The sequence below is a fragment of the Symphalangus syndactylus genome, chromosome 21 (genome assembly GCF_028878055.3).
Source record: "Symphalangus syndactylus isolate Jambi chromosome 21, NHGRI_mSymSyn1-v2.1_pri, whole genome shotgun sequence".
Classification (NCBI taxonomy): domain Eukaryota; kingdom Metazoa; phylum Chordata; class Mammalia; order Primates; family Hylobatidae; genus Symphalangus; species Symphalangus syndactylus.
The window spans coordinates 59,065,865-59,088,043 of record NC_072443.2 but is presented as its reverse complement, the minus strand read 5'-3'; the positions used below and the strand labels follow the sequence as shown (position 1 = coordinate 59,088,043).

The 22,179-nt window shown below is 40.0% G+C and overlaps 1 protein-coding gene across 20 annotated transcripts in view; it reads left to right on the top strand.

Moving 5' to 3' along the window:
• Nucleotides 1–2,536: 2,536 nt before the first annotated feature.
• Nucleotides 2,537–22,179, top strand: part of SETD5 (SET domain containing 5) — an 81,137-nt gene continuing 61,494 nt past the window's right edge. For 13 of the 20 annotated variants that reach the window (XM_055259345.2, XM_063630445.1, XM_055259341.2 and 10 more), the window contains exon 1: nt 2,537–2,882. The gene's annotated coding sequence lies outside the window, so the exon portion shown is untranslated. The remainder of the gene's footprint in view (nt 2,883–22,179) is intronic. The other 7 variants (XM_055259340.2, XM_063630439.1, XM_063630443.1 and 4 more) reach the window with 3 other exon arrangements.

Below are 22,179 nucleotides of genomic sequence, written 5' to 3'. Positions count from 1 at the left end.
AATCTTTTGGCTTCCCTGGGCCACACTGCAAGAATTGTCTTGGGCACACAAAGGACAGATGATGAGCAAAAAAAAAAAAACAAACAACAACAAAAAAAACACCCCGCAAAAAAAATCTCCTAACATTTTAAGAAAGTTTACGAATTTGTGTTGGGCCGCATTCAAAGCTGTCCTGGGTCCCATGCGGCCCGCGGGTTAGACAACTTGCTGTAAACAGTACAAGCCAGTAATAGAGTTTCATCTGTCATTTTCATGCTCTATCTTCCTTTAGGACAATCATCCTAACAAGATGTAAGATGGATCAAAAGATAACACTAAAGACAGAGACAGCAATTTGGAAGCTATCACACAGGCATCTGAGATCAGTTACTAACCTGATGAGAACAGAAATGAGAGGTATTTAGAGGAAGAGAAAGGGAGATGTTACCTAACCTCAGATCCAATTCTCTGTAAAGCAGTAGTCAAAATCACCTGGACTGTGAAGAGGGTCAGGGAAAGAATCCCAGCTAAGGAAAAAGGATAAAATGAAAATCAAGGTAAACATTTAAGAACGTGAACTAGGGAGGAATAAAAGCACTGCTGGGTAAGAGTCAAGCCCCAGCTCAAGCCTTAATTTATGGTGGAACCAATCTGTCTGGTTTCGCGAGTCACCAAGCTACCCAAGATCAACAGAGGGAGAAAGCTAGTGCTATGTCTGAATACTAGATGAGCAAGTACAACAAATGGAAAACGGGATCAAGTATGAGTGAGAGTTGCTAAGATGCCTGGTAGGGATGCAAAGGGGTAGAGAGCCTGGGGAGAGAACGTGAGGGAGGGAAGCACTGGTTTCTCAAGCAAAGGCTAAAATTTTTCTACTAAGATTTAACCTAATGCTACACTTTGGTGGTGCAGCAAGGGTCGCAAATGGTATAAAACTCAGGTGATCATGCTTTACGTCTGTCTCTAGAAAAATGCTCCAAAAATGGTAAGTAGTGATAATCTGCAGTCTCGTTGCATAAAATCAGCCCCAGGTGAATGACTAGGCTCCATTTCCCTACCCCACCCTTATTACAATAACCTCAACACCAACTCAAGTTCGTGGGAAGATAACTAATCCGACTCGCCCCTCAAATCTTACAGCTGCTCACTCCCCTGCAGGGCAACGCCCAGGCACCAAGTTAGCCCCTTAAGCCTAGGCAAAAGAATCCCGCCCATAATCGAGAAGCGACTCGACATGGAGGCGATGACGAGATCACGCGGGGAGGAGAGGGAGGGCTTCTTCCAGGCCCAGGGCGGGCCTTACAAGACGGGAGGCAGAGAAAACTCCCATGAAGGTATTGCGGCACTCCCCTTCCCCTGCCCAGAAGGGTGCGGCCTTCTCTCCGCCTCCTCCACCGCAGCTCCCTCAGGATTGCAGCTCGCGCCGGTTTTTGGAAAACAAGCGCCTCCCACCCACAAACCAGCCGGACCGACCCCCACTCCTCCCCCACCCCCACGAGTGCCTGTAGCAGGCCAGGCTTGTCTCGCCCTTCAGGCGGTGGGAACCCGGGGCGGAGCCGCGGCCGCCGCCATCCAGAAGTCTCGGCCGGCAGCCCGCCCCCACCTCCAGCGCGCGCTTCCTGCCACGTTGCGCAGGGGCGCGGGGCCAGACACTGCGGCGCTGGGCCTCCGGGAGGACCGTACCAACGCCCGCCTCCCCACCACCCCCGCGCCCCGCGCAGTGGTTTCGCTCATGTGAGACTCGAGCCAGTAGCAAGGGCCCGGTCCCACAGCTTCGACAGCCAATCAGGTGTCGAAGGCAGGCAAGCGGCGGGTAAACCGACTCCCCCGAAGGAAGGGGAGGGTGGGAGGACGCCCGCGCCGGAGCCAATTTCATTGACCCTCCCCTCCCGACGCGGGAGGCCTGCCGCGCCCGCACCCCCAGCATCTTCCCACCCCACCTACCTACCCGCCCCACCCAGGGGGCAACGCGAGAGTCGCTAGGCGGCTGCGCACTCCCGACACTGTAACTGACAGGCGCTTTACTCCAACCAGAATACGCCATTTGTGTTTTCACACACGGCGGGAGGAGAAACGGCCAATCAGCGACAAGAGGCTAGCCGGAAGCGCTCCTCCCTCTGCGAGAGCAATGGCTCCGTCAGGTTTCGAGCATTTTCCGCTCCCTTCTCCCTCCCCCTCCGGTTGCCGCAGGGCGGGCCTCCCTCCCGCCTGCATCCAACCAACCCTTTCCCTCCCAACGTAACAAACATTATGTTCCCGACTTCCCACGGGAAAGGCAACCCCCGCAAGCCACCAGACAGCCACCCCAGCCACCCATCCCCCCAGTGCACCGCACGTCCCCTCCCACCAGAGTTCCGCTCCCCTACCTAGACGAGGCTCTCTGAGGAGCCGGAGACCCAGAGCACAGCCTCTTCTCTAGGCGGCCTCGGCGGCTTCCGCTGATTGGCGGCGAGTGGGCCAATGGGTACGGGGCGGTGGGCGGAGAGGCCAATGGCGCGGCGGGAGGGGGCGTGTCCCGGGTGCCCCTGGCGCCGGCGCTGGGAATCCCCGTGCGGTCAGTGGCGTTTCCGCTCGGGCAGCGGGCTGAGTGAGCTGCCGCCGCCGCCGCCGCCGCTGCCGGGGGAGGGGCGGCCGCCGCCCGCCTGCGCTCACAGACTCACGCAGCCCCAGTCCCGCCAGTCCGCCAACACAGTAGTGCCGGCCCCCCTCTTTCCCTGGCCCTCCCCCCTCCCCGCCTTTGGCTCGCTCCGCCTTTCTGCCCCCCACCCCCACCTCACGGGTACGGGCCATTCCCGGCCAGGAAACGCCGTGGCGCCGCGTTGGGCCTAACTCGAGTCCTGCCGCCTCCCGGGAGTGCCGTGCGCCGCAGCCCGGGCCCAGGCCCCGGCAGCGCCTGGGACAAGGTAAGGGTCCGACAGAAAAGAAACCGAACCTCACGATCGGGCCCCAGGGGAGGGAAGGGTCACCTCCTCCGTCTCCCCGCGCTCGCTTTCCTTGGGTCGTGGGCCTGGCCCTCCCCAAGCTCTTAGGAGGATGCTGCCCCTTCTCATACCCCTCGCCGCCTCGCACACACCGTTGCAACACCCCATTTTCCCAGGGAGAGAGGCCCCCTCTAATCTAGGCGACCCAACTCCCCTTTTCATGTCTTTCCTGGGTCAGGACGCTTCCCCTCCCCCAACGCCTCTTCACCCCCTTTCCTGGGAACTACCTACTCCACGTTTACCTTTCCCTTGAGGAGAGGCCTCTTGCTGCCCTCCGCTCGAAATACACAGGCATACTTTTTTTCTCTCCCCGATTCCCCACTCCCTACCCCCGTTCTCGCGGCCTTGTGACAGACAACTCTGATCGCTCTGGGGGCCTCGATCTCCCCTCCGTAGTCTTCCTGGACGCCTTCCCTCTCGTTTTCTGGCTTCCCACCTCAGATGGCTGCTTCCCAAAGGCATTACCTTCGCCACCCCCACCACACGTTCTCTGGCTCCCCGTGGCGTGTGCCCCAGCGTGTCTGAGATAGCCTCGTTGAATGTGTAGGGTTCGAGCCTGGAGTTGAGCCAGATTGTGTCGTTTTACTTGCCTTGGGCGTGGAGAGCGATCTTTTGAGAATATCTTCAAAGGCAGAAAAATATACCCTTTATGAATTCTCTTTCCATCTGCGTGTAAGTCGGGAATGTGAAGAGGAGGGTAGGAAAGAACCCTGGTTCAAGTAGGTAAGTCGCGTGAGAGGGAAAGTTTAACTGTTGGGAAAGCCCCTTCTATGCTAATTGATTCTATAGAGCCCTTGCTTGTCTCACTTCTTGGGCGTCAGTGGTCTTTCTCTTGGATACGGATGCTGCAGTCAGCTCTGCTGGTCTGGGTCAGGGGTGCGTGTATGACCTGCATTTTCTGCTTTCTCATGTTACTTGTGCAATGTATTCACCGGTAACTCATTTCTTTCCCAGACCTCTGGGTTCCACTGGGCTTTGTCTATATTTAAGTTCATTTCTCCAATTTCCTTCGTGCACATAGGTACTGAACGAATCTCCAAGTTCTCTGCTAATTACCTTCATCACTTGACTAAACAAGTTGTTTTTAGATGACATATTTGTGACCAAGGTCATATTTACATTTCTTTGTTGGGCAGATGTTACATAGCTATACTTGTGATTGGGGAGGATCCAGCTGAGTGGAGTGTGCTGAGCTTTTCAGGAGAGTGTGTACTCCCTATTTGAAATTATTTTTTGGTTGTTAATTTTATATTATTAATGTTTTTAGGTCACAGAGAAAGTTCTAAGTGGTAATTTTAGATGTGTAGGATCTGAGCTAGGACTAAAGCAGAGAATACTCACATAATCAGAGGTTTCTGGGCTCCATAGAGGACGTAGGGCTTTTTTTTTTTTCTATTGGATTTCTTCCAGTTTTCTCAGGATCATTAGTCCTCTTCTGTAGCCAAAAATTCTGGCCTGTTATGGGATTAGAGTCTTTAAGGTTTACTCAGACTGTCATTATGTGTAGAAAAATGAATTATGCCCTTTGGTAGGACATGACACAAGGCTCTGTTTCTAGCTGCAAATTTAAATTAGATTGTAGAGTGCTTGGGAAATTGGCTTTCAAAAGACCAAAGCTTAATCTTCACTCCTAAACTGCTGGCTTAATTAAAATGGATATTTAGAATTTGGTAAATGTTGATTTTTCTAATAAAAGGCCTTGGTTTAAAAGGGTGACCTTAGGATTGTTTCTCTCTTAAAAGCATAATTCCAGCCCTTCTGGCATGGAGCACTGGTCCAAAAAAAAAAAGTGTGTGTAAGGAGTGGGGGTGGGGTAAAGAGAAGGCTGTTCCTTTGGGTTGGATCACAGGGGTGAGTATACAAGGCAGCAGCAGCTGCTGGCTCTGGAGCTCTGGTTGCTACGTGAGAAGCTTGAGTAGTGCTGGCTGCTGTCTCCAGGGAAGGACAGCAGTGCAGCGTCCATTAATGCTGCTGGCTGCAGGGAGCAGCACTTAGGCGATGGCTGCTTCAGGACTAAGAAGAAACCTTGCTTTTCTGGGAATTTTCACTGCTGAGCTGGTTTGCTTTTTATTGGTGGGGAGATAGGAATTAGTAATTCATAACCTCCTACCCATTTATGGATATTGGCATCTGGAAACTGGATCATAGTTAAAGCCTTTCTTTTTTTGTTTGATTTGGTTTTTGTTTTTGGCAGATTTTTGTTTTTTATCTAGACATTTGTGCTTGGATAGGACCAAAAGTTCCATTAGAGTTTTAATTTTTGAATTAGTTTAAAAACCCAAATAATAATTTTAAGGATCTTTCTGATAACCACAATGGGAAGAAAATAACAGGAATTTTTTCCTGCAACTGACATATCATGTTTTCCTCCATCTCTTTAATCATAGAATCAATTCTTATTATTTTGTTACGTGTCTCCATCCTTTCGATTAGACCATATTTACCTTATAGATGATTTGCTAAACATTTTACTAAGCTTGAACTCTTAAACTCTAAAAAGGTGCCATTTTGGAGTGGTTTCTAAATAAATATTCTTAATTTGTGTATTAGTAATAAAATTCTCCAGATTAGATATTTTCTTTGGAGTTTTACTTATAAGATTGATTCATTATATACATGTTGGATATAGCCTTCTGACATCACAAATATATGTCTTTTGGCCATAATCCATCTGAAATGTAGGACAGACCAGAAGAAATATGCAGGAATCGAATAAGTTTAGTTCAGGATACTGAGAAGATGGCCTCTGAGCCCCTTAGGTGATCTCCCCTCTCCCACAACTCCTGAACATTAGGATGATCTCTGATTAAGCAAAACAATCTGAGCGTGGAAAAACTTGAAGGAGAACCACCACCACCAATTATATGCAATACTGGACATATTCCTGTGTGCTGTTTTTCTCCCCCAAGACTCGTGTATCCTATACTTTTTTCCTCTCAGAATTTTGATTTGTTCATTTTTGTGTAAATGTACTTAAATCTCACAAACATCTATAATTTGTAGTATGACTCTGACATTTGTGGCAGAGAACCAAAAAGAATGGAAATGAGTTTTGTCATTCACAAATGTGGCTCACATTGTTTTCCCAGTAATAAAAGCAGACCAATGAAACAGAACCTTTAATGGATACTGTTTTAGGAGGTTCCGATTCTTATTACTATCACATAGATAAGATGCAATAGCAGATAAATATAATTTCATGTATACTGGCTGTTTGACATACTTAGGGTTTAAGATAAAAATGTTTGTAGTTTTTTACTCTGTGGCTGAAGTTGCTATATAAAATAATTGCTTTTACACTCGAATTTCCTGTTGTTTGGAACCTTTTGTGCTCTTGATACAGTCATTTTCTAGAGGATCATACAGGCCCTTTTCATAGAAGGATTTACTTAAGTTATACCCTTGAAAACTTTTTTATATCTTTTGATACTGTTTTGTGTCCAGGAACTGACTTTCTGGAATTATTCTGGCTTTTCTGGGGAGAATGACTATTTCATTTTTACCTTTGAATGGGGAAACAATAAAGTGCAAAGTACAGATTTGCGGATAATTACTTTTCCTTTATCCTCTCCATGTTGAAATAACTTATGAAAAATTAGGCCATAGTTAACAGCAGTCAATGACTATTGGATACATTTTATCAGAGGGGAACTGGATCATGAATAAAATAAAATTTTAAAAATAATTTTTGGCTGAACTCTGGTGATTCATCAGTTTAATTTGAAGTTAGAAGGTCTAGCAGTGAATTTTATTTATAAAAATTGTATTTCAAGTGTTGAAAACTGAAACTTCTTGACCAGTATATTTTGTTTGAGGCATAAAACTTTGCAAAATGTGCATCGTATATTTAGTAATATAACTGGTAGTCATTTGTAATTTAAAATATTCTTTCAAAGGCATTCTTTAGAAAGTAAGTGTAATGTACCTATGATGGGCAGGGATTGGTACCATTCCTTATTGCCAAAAATTCTAAAATATGTGGTAAAATGATTGATTTATCTTGTGGGTGAGATTCTAGGAAGTTCATGAAAGGTGGAGAGAATATAGTTTCCTTCACTTATCTATATACATTTTGTTAAATAAGTCTTAGGAAAACTATTTTATTGTATCTTTAATTATGAATTGCGTAAAAGATACCCAGTAACTTTGGGGGGAGCTGCTGTTAGAAAGCATTACATTGGAGAGAATTCCCTTAACCTGGGACAAAATGCGTTCAGAGTCTTTAATACTTAGTGAAGGGAACTATGGGATAAAATAAACAACAATGAAGGTAAGCTCAGTCTGCTTTATATGTGCCCTCACTGAGCAAGGAATTTGTGATCCCATCGTGCCTCACTCGGTTATTCCATCGTATTGATTTTGTTTGCCGAGTACCTGAGGGAATACCTTACTTAATGTAAGGTCACATTAAGTACGTTTGATACGAAGACAGGGAAAGGAATTTTCTGCTTCTTGGAATAATGTCTTAGTATTTTTAAAACACTGAGTTTTCACATCAGGCCAGTTTTGCCTGATGCTTATGTCTGTTGCTTTGGTTGGGCTGCTGCTTTCTCTTCTGTGTTCTTCTGGGTTCCTTGTGGTATAAGGATTCCCAGAGCTTTCATGGCAACATGAAGTAATAAGAAGCATTGCCTTAGCCATGTTAGTTACATGTACACTTTTGGCCTATGTTATGAATCACAAAAAGCGGTAGCTATAGGAATGTATACAAAATAGATTTCTGTCTGGGGAATCAAGTTTTTGATTTGTGCTACCTAATGGAGGGAAAAATGGTGAATTTCTTGCTGCTCTGTTTGAGAAATAGATGGAAGCATGGGAGGAGCCAGAGACCTCTGCAGCAGGATTTGGTCTAAGTAGAAAAGGAAGATTTTTGTTTCAAATTGCCAGCTGCTTATGTCAGACTGACTCCCTTATTATGCCTCCAGTAGGCCTGTCAATATGGCCAAACAGCTAGATAAGTGCAGGGCAGGACAAAGGGCTCTTTGCACAGCAGGGAGGCAATGTTGGTGGGGGAGGGGCAGGAGGTAGGAAAGGCAAGAGGAAGAGGTTCTTTTCCCTGGGAGATTATTCAGTTTGGCATACAATTAAAGAAATCATTTTTAGTTCCCACTCAAGCATTGAATTTTTGCCAACCACATACTGTTAACCCCAAATTTGATACATTTCAGAATATCTTGTAGGGATCCATCCTCGCCAAGGAAAAATAAAAAAATAAAACAAAGCTCTGTATAGGTTAAAATAAAATAAATCCCACCCTCTGCACCCTCCTAGGTACAAGTCACCTCCCGAGTAGACCCGTTCTAGAGCTGAATTCTCATTAAGAAATGGAAAAGAATATTCTATCTGAATAAAAACACATTGTAATACAATGTGTTTATTTGGATTGGGATTGCACCTGAACATGTAGAATAATTTGTTTCTCTTTATGAAATAGTTGCACATCGTTGTCTACAATTTTATTTCATTAAGATGGAGAGCACCTTACAGCATTCATGTGTTGGGTTGCCATATGTAAAATGCTAACTGAAGAAAGTCTACTTTTTAATTTCAGCCTCATCCTTAGTTCCTGGAGAACCTGACATTTCCTGGAGATTACTCCCTCCCCCACCTTTTAGTTTAGGCAACCTCCTTTGATACATTTGTGCTCAGCTCGCATACAAGTGGGATGGTTGCATCCAGTTTATTAAGACTTAGTATGAATCATAGAGTTGGAAAAGATCTGTTGGTTATCTGGTCCTTTAAACCAAAATCATAATGAGATATTTTGAAATTTGGGTCCCTGTTGAAGTTTTCATTAAAATGTTAAAGGATCAGTGTTCTGAACAACGTTTTTAGTTACTTTTAAAATAAATGTTTTGTGTCAGTTCTTTTTTTAAAAATAAAGAATTTCGTTTGTAGGCAAATTAGCTGGCAATTATTTGAATTGTGATAGGATTTCTCTTTTATGAAGGAATATATGACAAAGTTTTTCAAAATGCTTAATGTATTTTAAAAGACTTTAATTTTTAGAAATAATTGGTTTGAACAGTTTTCCAAGAGTACATTTGTTGCTTGGGTTGAGGTACCACCTATATTGCAATGTTACTAAACTAGCCTTAAAGTTTTCCCTTCTGTCTATACTGCATGCAATGATAAAGGGAACTGGAATGCTAATTTCTGTTTATGGATTAGCAAAGGAGATGTTTTAACCAATTAATAACCAAAAAACTGCCTTTAGTACACGTAATATTAAGCAAGCCTGACCAAGTTTTGTGTTATTTCTCTCTGTTAAAGAAAACTGGATGTGTTACTACTTAACATTATATTGTTATATAATGGTCTTGGCAGTAATGATACAATATTTTGACCTAAAAGAGAAATTTTGAGTAATTAATTATTATTGTAATTAGTTGGAAGTTTCTCATCAGTAAAATAGCAACAGCATTAACACAAAATCTAATGAGCTATATTTTATATTACTGCAGAAATTTAGGGTAGTCATTTCTTCCTTTATAATTTATTCACATGGATTATTTCCATAAATTTGTGGGACTAAAATAGAAGCCATCTAGTCAAGCCCCAGTCTCCATACCAGACAGTTTTCTCTGCATGTGCTATGACCCACATTGCCAGTATTAAACATCCTTTACACCCTCCCCCTTCCCAGATAATTAGAAATCTCTTCAGTGTAGCTTCCATTGCTCCTATTACCTGGATCTTGCTAGAGGCCCTAAGAAGTTCCTGGTAAAAGTGAGACAGTAAGGGACCACATTTTGTTTCCAAAGGTTTTGATAACTGTTAGGACTCCCCAAACAGCTAATCTCATTTTCACTAAGACTTAGCCAGCAGAGGTCTAGAATGGAGGTGAAACACAAGCACTGTACCTCATCTTGCCTGTGCAGCTGCTCCACCTTATTTCCTGCTATTATTATCTCACAACGCCTCTTCCCAGCAAAAAGAAACTAGGACAAAGGGGGAAAATTGGATGGGCTAATGTGATTTTTATTATGCTTAGGTTGTGGACTTGTTTATATGTACTTAAATACGAAGCTAATTTGCCCCATTCTTAAAAGTCTCTATAGAGATTTTATAACTTCTGTATCTTCTACTTTCTTTCTTGATAAACCATTTCAGATTCTCAGCCTTACAGAAAGAAAGGTTTTAAGCATACTTAATTTTCGTTGGCCGTTCACACAGTCATTATTACCACCAGATGCCACTGTATTATTAGCTTGAAGAAAGGTGGACTCTCTTCTATACATAATATCTGCAATTCGTTTTGGAAAATACTAATTTGTGTAAATCTGATTTATGACTAAAATAAGGTTAAAAATTAGATCTCTATGTATGTTTACCCTATTACCTTAGTGGGGGTGAAATTAATTAGCTCTTTGAATATAAATTTTTCATGTCTAAGAGTTCTTTTTTCAAGCTGCATAATTTATGTTCTTCAAGCCATTTTTATCCCATACCACCCCCACAAAGGGGGAAATTTTATTTTTTATCATTTTTATTGTCTTTCAGTGGTAAGATTTTCCCCTCCCCACTCCTGAAATGTGAAGACTCAAATAAAACTGAGTAATCTAATAAGGTATATGCATTGCTGAATATAGTAAGACGATTGTTTTGTCATTCTTAGATATTACGATCTGGTTTGAATCTGGTTTCCAGTATCATGTTAGCATATTTAATACTGTTGATATGTTCATTTTAATACATGCCCAGGTGGATCTCCTTGCTTTCTATTTGTGCCCCTTGTTCGTCGTTTTGTATGAAGCGGGTTTTTGTTGTTGGATTTTCTTCCCCATCTCCGTGTCCTGTTTTGTTCTTTGGCTTATGTTTCAAAAATTCTGTTTCCTACCACCAACCTCTGTACATGCCACAACACATACAATTTGTACTTTCACAGTTTCTGTGAAGGAGGATGATCTGCAGTTAATAATCAACTGTTTGGGCATTCTTGGTATCCAAGGAAGGTTTTACTTAGAAGGAAGAACCTGGAAGGACCTGTTGGCAATTAGACTACTTCTGCGTTTATTTTACATTTTCCCTTATTAAGGTAGGCTGTTGAGAGTTGACTTGTTTTATAAGAGAAACCAGATTGACAGAGAAGAGCCCCAATCAGATAGCGTTATTTTAAAAATAAATGTGTTTATTATGGTAACATCTGGGGCAGAATCTAAAGGGCATATTTTTTAAAAACTTTCAGTTCTAAAGACAAAAGAGTTTAACCTAAAAGAGAACAAAGAGAAGGGGCTTTGAAGCAGTATGATTGATTGTGTGCTCAATGTAGCATTAAAATGTATGAAAGCATAAATTTTTATTTTCTCAATTTCTATGGTACAAACTACTATGTTTATGCCCACAGCCTGAAATATATTCGGTAGAATGCCTTAAAAAAGAATAGATCTGAGGAAAATGTAAGAGCAAGTCTAAAATTTTGAAGTCCTTTTTGAAATGTTATTTTTTCCTAGACAAATTTAGTGTTATTTGTGGCAAATAGAACTTTAATGTCGTAATTTAGTAATAGAACAAAATAAGGGTGGGTTTAAGTGTCCATGCACATTTTAGGATGGAGCTAAAAATTATAGGGTCTACATACCAAATTGTTACACATTTTAATATTTGGGCTACTTTTATTGAAAACGTTTACCCAATATTTAAAAACCTTTAAAAACAAAGTGACATAAAATATTCACAGATAAATCAGGTAGTCACCTTATTGGTGGCATATTATGTAAGTGTACTAAAGCCAGATATTTACTGTTAATCCAAAAATATGAAAATTATGCTGACATCATATACAGATCTCAGAAGTTACTGTAGCCAGCCAGGCGTGGCGGCTCACACTTGTAATACCAGCACTTTGTGAGGCCAAGGCTGGTGGATCACCTTAGGTCAGGTGTTTGAGACCAGCCTGACCAACATGGTGAAATGCCGTTTCTACTAAAAATACAAAAATTAGCCGGGCATGGTGGTGCGAGCTTGTAATCCCATCGCTTGACCCTGGGAGGCAGAGGTTGCAGTGAGCCAAGATCGTGCCACTGCATTCCAGCCTGGGAGACAGAGCAAGACTGTATCTCAAATAAATAAAAAATAAAGAAATTACTGTAGATACCACTCTTACTTAAACTCTAGGCCATGTGTGGAGTCCCAGGAGAAGACATGTATTTTTAGAGAAGGAAGGCTCTAGGTAGGTGTAACCTTCCTCTTACAGTTTATCATGAACAGTTAGTATGAAAAGGAATGGTTGGAAGTTTGCAATAGTACACTGAGCAACAAGAGAAGTAAACATACCCACTTCATGAAATGACCATGCCAGCCAAGGGAGATGAAAAACAGTTTTTTTAATAGTACACCTCATTTTTTTAAAACACTTTAATACTAGGAATATGTTTCTATGGCAAATAGTTACCCCCAAAGGATTATGTCAAATATCTCTTGTGAAAATTAATTTTAAAATCTTTTGGCTGGGCGTGGTGGCTCATGCCTGTAATCCCAACACTTTGGGATGCCAAGGTGGGCAAATAACCTGAGGTCTGGAGTTTGAGACCAGCCTGACCAACGTGGAGAAACCCCATCTTTACTAAAAACAGAAAATTAGCCAGGCGTGGTGGCGCATGCCTATAATCTCAGCTACTCGGGAGGCTGAGGCAGGAGAATCGCTCAAACCCAGGTGGCGTAAATTGCAGTGAGCTGAGATTGTGCCATTGTATTCCAGCCTGGACAACAAGAGCGAAACTATGTCTCAAAAAAAAAAAATTAATCTTGTATAGATAGTGACCACATGTTTTACTTTCCTTGGGACAGTCCTGGTTTATACCTGCTATCCTAGCATAATTAGTAATAGCACCCCTTTCACTCTCAGAAATGTCTCAATTTGGACCATAAATTATATGCTCACCATAATTGTAGAGGATTGTGAGACTTTCAGTCACTACCTAGCAACCTAGTTTTTCTTGATAGAGCTCTTCTTATTCTGGAGTCTCCTGTGCCGCAATTTATCTGTTCACATCTCTGAACCCCCATTTCCAAATGAGCAGTTTTTAGAATGTCTTTTTTCTTTTCCCATTAGGTGGTAGTAAGGGAAGGGATAGGTATAGATTTGATTAATTTTTTAATTTTTTATTATTAACTCCAATTACTACAAAATAGAAAAATACTTTGGAGTTTATTAAACTGTTAGTTTAAAAGGTTCTATGTAACAAACCTGCACATTGTGCACATGTACCCTAAAACCCTAAAGTATAATAAAAATAAATAAATAAATAAATAAAAGGTTCCATTTGTTCAGGATAAGATCCATACATTGCAACTGATTGGTAAGTTTGAATCTTTATAGATTCTTTCTGTTTTTTCTGTGTAGGATTCTTGTTAAAGAAATTCATTATTTTGTAGAGTTCTTACTCTGGATTTTGAAGGCTGAATAATCATTTCACACATTCCTCTATTAAACAACCTCCCCCCACCTGTATTTCATGTAAATTAGTGATTAGCTAGATTGTAAGCATATTTTATAATAGTACTGTGTATTTCCATTAAGAGTTACATAATTTCTGCTTGTCTATGTAATGTTAAGCAGCTGTTGTTATTCATTGACTAGATCAAACTTTGTGGTCTTAAAAATTGAAGACCTGGAAGAGCTTTTGTTTGTGTGAATTATGTCAAGATTTACCATATTAGAAACTGAAACTGAGAAAAATTTTAAGTTATTTATTAATATTAAAATAAGAGTAATAAAGCCTGCTAATACAAGTAATGTGATTTTTTAATAAAAATAACATTTTTAATTTTATAAGTATCGTTTGACATTTTTGCAAATCTCTTTAATGTCTGACTTAATAGAAGACAGCTGCTTTCTCATAACTCCTTCTGCATTTAATTTCTTGTGATAAGTTGTTTTGGTTGAAGACTGAAGAAAATCTGGCCTTGTACAGATGATTGATTGGAAAATGGAAGACCTCATATAACCCTCTGACAGAATCTAGAGGACTTCAGGCATTCTCAAACCACCCTTTTTGAGAATCACTGGCCTATATTCATGATTTACTTCGCGTTAGATGATATTTTATTACTTCTTCATTTATTGTCTGGAATACTCACCCTGATTTTTATTTGGCTATACTAAGATAGTTTATATACAGAAGGTAAGATAAGCACTTGGGTTTTTTACCCCCTTGTTTACCAGTTTTCAAAGTAATGGGTTGGTAACTTAGGAACGTCTAAAGACGTGAATGAAGTATTATTATTGTGTACTCATGGTTTTAAACGTGTTTGATATGTTACAATCTCTGGCAGTTACTATTTTTGACATTCAGGTTGTCCTACCTTTGTCTGTTGGCTACTAAATTCTTTTGATTCATTGTTAGTACTTTCCTCACTTGTTTCCTTGCTTCCTACTATTACTAGATGTTCTAGGATAATTTTGTACATTTTTTGCCCCAAACCTGGAATCAGCCGTTTCTGCAGAAACCTCTTCGTTCTTTTAATGAGAAATGGTACTTAGAAATCACAGTATGGATGGTAGGAGTGTTCATTGCTCTTGGATTGGGCCTTGTTTCTAGATTTTGCAATGGACAAAGTTTAAAAGTATTTTATTTCTTTTTAAAAATATCAGCTGTTGGTATTTTAAAAGCTGCGTTTCAAACTCAGTACTACATGATGTTTATGTAAACCTAATCTTTCTCCCTTTCCCTATGCCCAAAATCTTGGTTTTCACTAACACCAATGTAATTTCTCTTTGTTTTGTGCCACAATACACACACTACAGTTTTAGAGTGACAGAACAATATGATTACTGGAAAGTAGTTTTTTGTTTTGTTTTCTCATGTCTTTTTGCCTATAGGGTATATCCCTTTAGAGAGAGAGATAGTCATGCCTCACTTGATGAGCATATTTTCTGAGAAGTGTGTTGTCAGGTGATTTCGTCATTGTGTGAACATCTAGAATGTACTAACATAAACCTAGATGGTACACCTAAGCTATATGGTATAGCCCATTGCTCTTGGGCTACAAATCTGTACAGCATGTGACCACTGGATACTATACGCAGTTGTAGCACAGTGGTAAGCATTTGTGTATCTAAAAATAGAAAAGATAAAGTAAACATATGGTATAAAAGATAAAAAGTGGTATACCTTTGTAGGGCAGCGCCATTACAGTCTTATGGGATCATTATCGTATGTGGTCCATCCTTGACTGAAATATTATGTGGCACATGACCATGTACAGTCAGATTACAGTATTTTGAAATCCCCCTTAGAATAGTTCTCTATGGTTATGCCACCAGTTTGATACACAGTGAGGTTAATTTGTTACATTTTACTTTCAGATTTTTCAGGGATTAGGTTTTGTTTTATAATTATGTAAAATACTTAAATGGTTAGTAAGTGAAATTTATGAAGCTGGGTATAATCAGAAACATTGAGCTTCTATCCTAGCGTCTTCCAGCTGGTTCTCTCCCTGTCCCTATATGTTAGACCCAGCAGAGTCATCATGAATTTTCAGAGTGATATTGTGTCGATACTTCCCCTTTTAGCACAAGAAGCATTTAGGTTAGTTCATTTACTAAAACTATTTCCTTCTAGATTTTTCACTAACTAATATTTTTACATTGTAGAAGAGGAATGTGGAAATTTCTGTTCTTCTTTTTTTTTTTTTTTTTTTTTGGAACCAGAATTTCTTGGCTTAATATAAGCAGTTTGAGATAAGAGACTTTCTTTCTCCAGTAAAAATTCTCTCTCTTTTTTGAGATGGAGTCTCACTCTGTTTCGCAGGCTGAGTGCAGTGGCGTGATCTCAGCTCACTGCAACCTAGGCATCCCAGGTTGAAGCAATTCTGCTGTCTCAGCCTCCCAAGTAGCTGGGACTACAGGTGCCTGCCACCACGCCCAGCTAATTTTTATATTTTTAGTAGAGACAGGGTTTCACCTTGTTGGTCAGGCTGGTCTTGAACTTCTAACTTCAGGTGAGCCACCGCACCTGGCCAAAATTCTCTCTCTTCAAATGTCAGACCATGTTTGTCTCTGGGAATTTCAGGTACACTTGGGACACTGGTGCTACTTGAAGTGTAGAGAGCTCATCAGTTAACATTTCTTGAATGGTTTGCCCTTAGACCTGAAATGTAAGTTATTTAGAAAGGATGTTGTATATTTTTTAACTTCGTCATTTAAAATCCAAGTTATTTGATTTTATGTGTTTTAAATATTAAAACTTTTAAAGTCTTGTACCTGTTAAATATTAAATGTTTTATCCTTCCTAATTACAGTATCTTAAAGTTATCATATTTCAGCAATACATCACTTTCTAATGACTAATATAGTCTTTAAAAATACTAAATCAAGATATACCAAAGGTGAAGAAATAGTGATTAAGAATGTGAGGATTCCAGCTGTGGTTTTCTTGCTTTGGTTTTGGCCAAGATTAGTTTAATTCTTTGGCCTAATAGGAATAATACTTTTCTCTTAAACATATGAGCATTATATGAGCTAATGCATGAGAAGTGGTTAAAGGAACAGTGGCTGGTGCAACGTAAGCATCCAGTAAATGCTTCCTTTATTTTGGAAGTGGTTATTGTTACGAGTATTTGATCAGTTCTCTAAACTCTATCTGAACTTTACTTAGAATTAGTAATGTTCATATGCTGTAAATAACACCTGATTTTCAATACTTCATTGGTTATATGAAAAGAGCCAACTGTTAACAAAGGAATAATTGGTATCTAGTTAAAATTTGAGGCCTCTGACTTCACAGGTATACCAGTGCTTACTATATAAATATAATCATATTTAAAAATTTAATAAAGAAAGTTTTAAGGAAACAAGTCTCCTTTTCAGGATCCAGGGTCCTTTACAAACACTGGATCCTGAAATTGTATTATTTGATGTGGCTTTAGGGTATTGTGTATGCTGACCAGAGTCACATGTGGTTTTTTGGTTTGTTTAACTCTAGAATTTTGAGATACATTTGTCTTTACGTGCCCTCAAAGTAAGTTATATAACACCAGATTGTTCATTAGTTCAGGTTTGGTTTTTTTGTTGTTTGTTTTTCTTTTTAATACTTTGGGGTTGGAGTGAGGTTGTAGAGTGCTATAAGGAATTCCTATTAGAAGATAGTATTTTAGATATGGGCATTCTAGGAAAGGACAAAATGGTACACTAAAGTTATCTTCCCTTTTCCCCCACCACCAAAAAAATAAGAAGCAAACTACAATGCACAGCTTTGGGTGTTTTTCTTTTTTTTTTTTTTTTTAAGAGACAAGGTCGTACGTACTCTGTCGCTCAGGCAAGAGTGCAGTGGCACAATCATTGTTCGTTGTAACCTTAAACCACTGGGCTCAAGCAGTCCTCCCACCTCAACCTCCAATGTAGCTAGGACTACAGATATGTGGTACCACACCCAGCTAATTTTTTAAAAAATATCTTGTACAGGTGAGGGTCTCACTATGTTGCCCAGGCTGGTCTTGATTGAACTCCTGGCCTCAAGTGGTCTCACGCCTCAGCCTCCCAAAGCTCTGGGTCTACAGGCATGAGCCGTCATGCCCAGCCCACATTTTGTTTTTTAAACAAGTCTTTATCTTTTGGAGATACATGCTGAAATATTTATGGATGAAATGAAATGTTATCTGGGGTTTGCTTTAGATAGAGAGGAGATAATAGATGAAACAATCAACTTATTAGTTGGTCATTGTCGATACTAGATGATGAATAAATGGACTTCTTTATACCATTTTACTTTCATATGTTATTTGAAACAAGGTCTTGCTATGTTGCCCAGCTGGCCTTGAACTCCTGGCCTCAAGAGATTCTCATGCCTCAGCCTCCCAAAGCTTTGGGATTACAGGCATGAACCACCATGCCCAGCCCATAATAGAAAGTTTTAAATTTTAAAATAAAAGTATTCATAGACTTGGCTATCATGGATCCTGGGAAAGCAGACTAGTGAACATAATCAGATGTTTCAGTCTTTTCCTGTTGATACTGCTTGCCCTCTGAGCCCATTTCCTCTCCTGATCATCACCTGCTATTTCCAATCAACTGAAAAAAGAGTAGCCTACATAGATACATAATGAGTTTATACTAAGAGAGAAATTTTAATATTATAAAGAAGTCTATACAGATTCTGGAGAGCATTCCTGAAAAGAAGATTGAGGAAGCAAATGGATTAATTAATGTAATAGTGTGTTCAGTATGCAATAGGTAACATTTTATGATATGGTTGAATTTCTGAAAAGGTATCTTATAAATATCAGACCTTATTTAAGGAGGCTTCCACCTCTACTGATATAATCTGCCCTTCTCTCTCCCCCTGACTTTATTGCTGCCCATCTGTAGTTTTGATCTTTTTTCTCTAGGATTCTTTGCCTAGAATTACATGGGCCTTCTGGATCTGGAACACCGATGAAGGAAGAGGATGAATGTTTTTCAGATGTTATCCCTTATGGGAGTGATTGTAAATTCTAGCTTCTTCGGGTGGGGGGGTGGGGTGTGTGTGTGTGTATTTTATTTATTTATTTAAGTTAATTGGCCTCTTCCAAACATCAATACCTTGCCTTTCAGTCAGTTTGGGACTTCCTTTATCCCAGACTGGCTGCAGTTCAGGAAAGAGTATACAGCAGAGACCTAGAAGTTTCATTTTTTGTTTGTTTTTGTGTTGTTTTGTGTTGTTTTGTTTTGTTTTTGAGACGGAGTCTGGCTCTGTCGCCCAGGCTGGAGTGCAATGGCGTGATCTTTTCACACTGCAACCTCTGCCTCCCGGGTTCAAGCAATTTTCCTACCTCAGCCTCCCGAGTAGCTGGGACTACAGGCACGTGCCACCATGCCCAGCCAATTTTTATATTTTTAGTAGAGATGGGGTTTCACCATTTTGGCCAGGATGTTTTCAAACTCTTGACCTTGTGATCTGCCCACCTTGGCCTCCCAAAGTGCTGGAATTACAGGCGTGAGCCACTGCGCCTGGCCGAGACCTACAAGTTTTACGTCAAATTTTGTCTCTGCAGCTTTCTGAGGAATGAGTATGTGTGCTCAAATAATAGCTAAGTATTAAGTCTGAAATCTTCTAGAAAAACAGTCACAAGGTAGTTATGCTTAGGATGTTTTTGAATATTGGTACTAGAACAAATGGATTGCTACTAGATTTCCTTTTTACTTTCATATTCAGATGTATGAAGAGTTGGAATTCAAAATGTGAAAAGCAGTCTTGAATCTCAGTAGATTCTTAAATTCTTAATTCATTGAAGAGCCATTCGTCGTGTGTGTTTTTTCGGGGCGGGGGGTGTTGTTTTTAAGAATTCAGGGATGAGTATGAGGCTGTCATTGCTTCTGCAAGGCAACTTAATGATAGTTTGCTGCTTGGCACAACAGGTGAAAGGGGAACCCTTTCTAGAGCAGGGATCTTGGTTTTCCTTTTCCCCCATAGTAGTATCATTCCATGTATTTATATATATACCAGGATATACATTGTTTAGTCCTGTCTTGGCTAAATAGGTAATGGTCCTTAAGGACATAAAATGGAAGCATATTGTGCGGAAGAAGTACTAGTTCTCCGTAGTGTATTTTTTTTACTGTATTTTCCTCATCAACAGATGGAAAATTTTTAAACTTAGAAGAAAAAACAAGCGTTTTTCTCCAAAAAATTGAGAACCACTGCTTTTAAGTTATTAATGGTGGTCTTCAATGGATTTGTTAAAAATCTGGAGCATGGATTTTTTTTAAAATTTTTTTGTTATTGGTTACTGAGTATTGGAAAAGGAAATACAGTATTCAAAAACAATAATGTTCAGGATTTGGAACTGTTTTACTGAGGAAAAAATAAGTTTATAAATAGATGTTTTAATGAAAAGGAAAATAGCAAATTTGTGGAAATCCAAGATAGTCTGTGTTTTGCTTCACTCTGTTTAGTGCTAGAATTCTGGGCTTTGTTTGGGGTCAAACTCTGATATGACAGGAAAACTAACAGATGATTAAAAGAGAGTAACATAAATGGGAGAGTTTAAATATGGTATATGGTTGTAATTATATTTTGTATAAGAATTAAAGCAGTTTATACCAGTTGTATTCCTAACTAAAAAGTACTATTTTATCAGTTTCCTGGGACTAATTTATTATAAGTTAATTAATGACATGAGCATTTTGGCCCAAATACAGTTGAAATGTTTATTGAAACTGGATCAAAGATGAGCATATGTGTCAAGGCTTTAAAATCATTTTTCATATTAAGATTTCCAGAGAAAGTTTTTGTAATCTATAAGTTAAATATTTTTAATGCTTTAGATGACGGGAACTGTTGAAGGTCCTGGATCTCATAACAAGCCACTACCTAGCTGATCCAAAGACATTTGGCCTTATGGGCTTCTAGGAAGACAAATGTGCTTACCATTTCGAAGATTTTATTTTGCTCAGTAACCTACTAGACGTATATTAGTGTTTGTTTGAGTTGGTCATTGTCTTCCATTGCTGTTATTTTTATTTTTTTATTTTTTTATTTTGGAGACAGGATCTCCTTGTCACCCAGGCTGGAGTGCAGTGGCACAGTCATAGCTCACTGCAGTCTCAACTCTTAGGCTCAAGGGATCGGGATCTTCCCACCTCAGCCTCCTAAATAGCTTGGACTACAGGTGTGCACCACCATTCCTGGCTGTCTTATTGTGTTGCCCAGGGTGGCCTCAAAACTCCTGGCCTCAAGTGATTCTCCTAAGTCAGCCTCCCAAAGCGCTAGGATACAGGTGTGAGCCACCCTGCCCAGCCCCATTGCTGTTGAACTTTTTTTTTTTTTTAGACAGGCTCTGGTTCTGTTGCCCAGGCTGGATTGCAGCGGCGCAATCTCAGCTCACGGCGTCACCTCCTCAGCTCAAGCCATCCTCCCACCTCAGCCTCCTGAGTAGCTGGGACTATAGGTGTGCACCACCATGCCTGGCTACTTTCTTTGTAATTTTTTTTGTGGTTCAAATAGGAATCTTCCACATGCATCCAAAATATTTTTGGTTTGTGACACTTAGTGTTATTATTGAGTCATTTTTCCATTGGAAGGTGTGCCTCAGAGTGGGTGAGCCTTTTTGCCCTAAGTCTGTCAGCACTCTAAGACTCCAAGTACTCTAAGAGATTGCTCACTAAAAATAAGAACAGCTGGCCATCAACCTCAAATGTGAGCCATCACTTTTGTGATATAATCAGTTCCTTATCTTTAGTACACAGATTTATGGAATATCACACTCACTGTGTGCCTGTTTTGGGGTGTTTCTCCTGTGTCATTCATTTTTGTATATTGGCATATAGCAAATACAGGAATGCTATGTCACAGCTGTGGGTCATGTATATACTTGCAGCTAGCTCTGCTCTAAGGAGAAATTTGCATTCCCAAGAATGCAAGAAATTTATCAACAAACTCCTGTCATAAAAATAGTTTACAGTGATTTTTTTCTTAAAATGTTTCAGTGATTAAGACTTTTTTAATAATCACAAGTGTATAATTGTAAAACCTAAGCATTACTCAGCAAATCTAGCAATTGTTGAACTGCATAAGCTTTTTGTTCATCGGAACTTTTGCTAAAGAATGATGACCTTTGATTTCTTATCACCATGACCTATCGTGATAAACATGCCCCTCTTATGTATCCTTATACCCATTATAAGGATAAACAAGGGATAGTTCCACCCACCAGATGTCATAGACACAACTGGTATTTTTGGGATTTTGCTGTAGACTAATCCTGGAAGGAAGGGAGGTTATAGATAAAATAAGATTGGCCATGAATTGATTGTTGATTAAAGCTGGGTAGGGACCATTGGGTTTTCTCTGGTTTTATATTTATTTGAAGTTTTTCACCATAAAGTTTTTTTTTTTAAGATTAAAAAAAAGCATGAATAGTGTAAAAGTTTTGAAGGAGAAGGAAACAGGTTAGTAGCTAATTAACAAAAAAGTTCTTTTTCCATTCAGGCAAAGGAGTTTGGACTAGCCCACTAAGCATTAAGGAAACCATTATTTGTAGATTTCAAATAATGCAATGATAGTAACCAAAGTTATGTTCTAGAAGGGATAACGTCATGGAAGAATATAGAGTAGATTGGAGGGTTCACACCCCAGAGGTAGTGAGACCAGTTCACTGCTATTATATAATGCTACCTTGAAATCATAGGGAGGCGACTGATGTGGATTGCTAAAAGTCTGCAAAAATTTCAAAGGAGAATAGCTCTTCAGTCAGGTGCTAGTGCCAGCACAACAAAAAAGAGGGTTTTTTCCCTCAT